Source organism: Myotis yumanensis, unplaced genomic scaffold (genome assembly GCF_028538775.1).
Source record: "Myotis yumanensis isolate MYYU_CA2020_CCGP unplaced genomic scaffold, mMyoYum1.0.hap1 SCAF_10, whole genome shotgun sequence".
Lineage (NCBI taxonomy): Eukaryota > Metazoa > Chordata > Mammalia > Chiroptera > Vespertilionidae > Myotis > Myotis yumanensis.
In genome coordinates this window covers 59,805,725-59,810,072 of record NW_027223761.1, presented here as the reverse complement: position 1 = coordinate 59,810,072, position 4,348 = coordinate 59,805,725, and the positions used below count along the sequence as shown (strand labels likewise).

The following is a 4,348-nucleotide window of genomic DNA, read 5'->3' as shown; positions in this document are numbered from 1 at the left end:
TAATAATTTAGCATTTTCTCACAATAGTTGGAATTCACACAGAGAATATTTGAATTTTGCCCCCAAATCCTCCTGCTATTCACTGAAGCCATCACCTCCAGAGCAACAGTCATTCTCTCAGTTTTGCCTTGTTGTCCTATCTGAACTATATTTTCATCTGGGACTGTCATAAATCCATCAGGGTCTGACTTTTTCCTCTGTGGTGGTGCATACCAAAGTCTGACTCGGAATTCATGTCCTGCTGTAATAATTTAAAAGGCATTCCAGCTTCTAGGGTTATCCCCGTTAAAGGCGTTTTTAGAAGAATCTGGTATTTTGCCAGGAAAAGGCCTGTGGTCCAGCTGCCAAAACACATGACAACAAGCATCTGACAGAAGTCCAGTGACGGATCTGCTGGCTAACAGACTGGCAGCCCGTCAGTGATGGTGGAACTGGACAGACTGGAACTTGACCCTGGGCTGGGTAAAAAGAACTGTTGATATATCATGATTAGTACAGAACACGCTAAAGAAAGCCTTCCCATTCACTAAGGGTAGAAAGGTTCATACCAAAGAGAAATTGAGTGTGCACAGCATTGGGGGTACACACGTACCATCCTCAAAAGCTGCACTCAGTAACTCTACAGAGACGATGTATAGCAGGACGGTCTTTTTCTCAAAACATCTCCCGCACTCCAAGACACTTTATTTTTTTAACATATTTTATTGATTTTTTTTTTACAGAGAGGAAGGGAGAGGGATAGAGAGCCAGAAACATCGATGAGAGAGAAACATCGATCAGCCGTCTCCTGCACATCCCTACTGGGGATGTGCCCACAACCAAGGTACATGCCCTTGACCGGAATCGAACCTGGGACCCTTCAGTCTGCAGGCCAACGCTCTATCCACTGAGCCAAACTGATTAGGGTTCCAAGACACTTTAGATAGTGAATTGACTTGACATTTGACTCTCCTCTCATCTCCAACATCTCTCCACTACATACATAGGCCAAGGAGTATGTTCTTCACCCTTGCTCTTCCTATGAAGGCCGGTCATGTTCTTTTGTTCATGCATTCATTCATTCGTGTATTCATTCAGTGACTATGCATTGAGTGCTCAGTGAGTACTAGGTATATATACCAGGTAGAAGATGAACATAGGATAAAAAAGACCAAAAGTAGATGACTGAGTTTAATTCCTGCACACCATAAACTCTGCCCCAACCCTGTAACATGACTATTTAAAAGAAAAATTCTGTCAAAGCACATGTCAATTGTTTCTATGTCTAGGCCACTGTGAATAACGCTGCGACGAACATAGGGGTAGATATATCTTTACAAATAAATGTTTTCAAACTTTTTTAGATAGATACCCAGAAGGGGGGTTGCTGGGTCATATGGTAACTCTATGCTTAATGTTTTGAGGAATCTCCATACTGCTTTCCATAGTAGCTGTACCAGTTTACATTCCCACCAGCAGGGTAGGAAGTGTCTGTCCTTCAATAGATGAATGGATAAAGAAAGTGTGGTACATAGTGTATACAATGGAATACTACTCAACCACAAGAAAAGATGAAATACTGCCATTTGTGACAACATGGGTGGATCTTGAGAATATCACGCTAAGCAAAGTAAGTTAGACAGAAAGTCAAGAACCATATGATTTTACTCATATGTGGGATATAAAACTGAAAGCAACAAATGAACAAAACCTCATAGACACAGACAACAGTATGGTGGTTACCAGAAGGAAAAGGACAGTGAAGGCGGTAGTAAAGGGTCAAGAGGGTCAAATATATGGTGACTGAAGGAGAGTTGACTTTGGGTGGCGAACACACAGTGCAATATACAGATGATGTGTTATACAATTGTATATTTGAGACCTATGTAATTGTATTAGCCAATGTAATCCCAATAAATTTAATAAAATATTAAAAAATTAAAAATAAATAAAATAAAGAAGAAATTCTCGAAAAAAGCTCCCACTTCAAATATTAATTCAATAATGGTGGAAAACAAATACTTGTATAACTAGACATTCAGGGCTGTCCTGATCCTTCTCACTTTATGCCAGGCAGGAAAGCAGCTTGCTATTGCACAACATAGAAAGCAGCTTGAAATCCCAGCGCATTGAATGAACCTTTAGTACCTCTCATCTACATCCAATTTACCCCAGGGAGCCAGTGTTCTGTGAGTCCATCCCCACTCTGTGAAATGGGGATGCTGTCACATCAAGGCTGGCAGACACCTGGGCAGCGGGAAACGCTGCTATTTGCATACCTAATGGCTTTGTTTCACACTGTTAATTTTTCTTGTACATTTGCAATACCCAGGCAATAATAATGAGCTGGGATGTGACAACTAAAACTCTCCAGTTTAGCAAGATTCATTTTGCAAAATCATCACAGAGCATCTGAATCACTACCTAGCGGAGTAGAACAACATCTGGCAAACAAGAGGTGATGTATTATAATGTTTTAGCACCATATGGCAATGTCTTCAAAGTCACCTGCGGGTTGAAGTGAAAACCCGTTTTGTAACTACCTCAGAAAATGGCAGGGGGAGAGGTATCAAGGGGGTACATAGGAAAAAATAATGTATGTGGGCCAAAAGAACATGCTACTGAATATTAAAATAAATATTTAAATTGCAACACATTTTTAAGAAGTTAAAATAACCTGTTGTCCAAAGCTTTTAATTGTCATAAAGTGTAACAAACCAAAAACTCATCTATTAAGCCACGGTGGTATGACCCAAACTCCATTAAAAGTAATCAACAGTTATTGTAGTCAGCCTTAATTAGGATTCTTGCCCTTTGATATGAGAAATGAAATGGAGAAGCCAGTATCAAATAGAACCTCAAAAGTTAGATGAGTTTTTTTTTTAATTTTTGTTAGGGAAATAGAGCATTTTCTTCCTTTTGATAAAGAACTACCTTGACCTCCTCTGGGGTGGACAGCACGCCTCAAGTATCTGGGATCCACCTGCTCCAGCCTCTCCCCAGCACATTCCCCTCAATCTTACTATCTTTCTACACATTGTTCTAGTTCTCTTTGTCCCATTGTGACCAATGTGACTCTACACACCAGTCTGGGTGTGAGCGGGGAGGTGCAGAGGAAAAGCAGGCACAAAACAATAAATTATTTCAATGCCTCCTGCCCTAAATTCCTCAAATTCCTCCCTAAAGTTCCCAAAAGTCCTCAGAAAAGTGACTTGCATATGTTCTCAAGTTCTCTCCTAAGCAAGCCACTGCCATCCACCACTTTCCTCCCGTTCTCCTCTGGATCCCTGAAGTGACGCTGCTGGAGGAGCCACCTATGTCCATTAAAAAGGAGCCACAGCCTCATGTCATATCCCTGTTCCAATGTGGCACAGGTGATGGTGGTTCTGACAATTGGACTCCATGCTCAAAGGGCTGCAATAGCCTTCATCTCCAAATGTCCCATCTGTCTGTCCCTGGACCACAATGTTGTGCTCCCCACATATCATGAATTCACTCTTCCAATTTTATCCATTGCACTCTTGGTACATCTCTCCAAGGTCTCAGGCATGACTCTGTAGTGTTGTAATATGTACCAGAAAACACAGCTAACCAATACCTCTGCACCCTGACCCTGGTCCACTGCTTTTAAACCAAGAATACAAATAGTGATAATAATAAAATGATTAATAAAAATTATAAAATAGTAAACTGATAAGAACAGATACTACACTTGATCTTAGCCAAATGGATTAGAAAACTGTGGTACATCTACACAATGGAATACTATGCTGCTGTAAAAATGAAGGAACTCTTACCATTTGCAATAGCATGGATGGAACTGGAGAGCATTATGCTAAGTGAAATAAGCCAGTCAATGAAGGAAAAATACCACATGATCTCACCCATTCATGGATAATAAAGACCATTACAAACTTTTGAACAATAATAGATACAGAGGCAGAGCTGCCTCAAACAGATTGTCAAACTGCAGCAGGAAGGCCAGGGAGGGTTGGGGGGCAGGAGGGAGGGGGGTAAGAGATCAACCGAAGGACTTGTATGTATGCATATAAGCATAACCAATGGACATAAGACACTGGGGGGTAAGGTTAGGCCAGGGGATTGTCAAGGGCGGGGCGGGGGGGGAGGACACATATGTAATACCCTTTGTAATACTTTTAGCAATTAAAAAAAATGATAAAATAAAATAATAATACAGTTGTAGTTTATCCATCTTGTTTGTGTCTATCAAGCACTTTCCATACATTATGTCAATTATTGTCTCAATCACTTAGAGAAGGTGCATAGCTTATGAGGGCTAAAAAGTCAAGATTCAATTCCAGCTCTGACTTTGAAGTTTGTTTTCTTATCTATTACACATACTGACTTT

The 4,348-nt window shown here is 40.6% G+C and overlaps 1 pseudogene; it reads right to left on the bottom strand.

Annotated features, from left to right (window-relative positions):
• Positions 1-3,521: 3,521 nt before the first annotated feature.
• On the bottom strand, positions 3,522-3,722 carry LOC139019173 (U2 spliceosomal RNA; annotated as a pseudogene).
• Between the last annotated feature and the right edge of the window lie 626 nt (positions 3,723-4,348).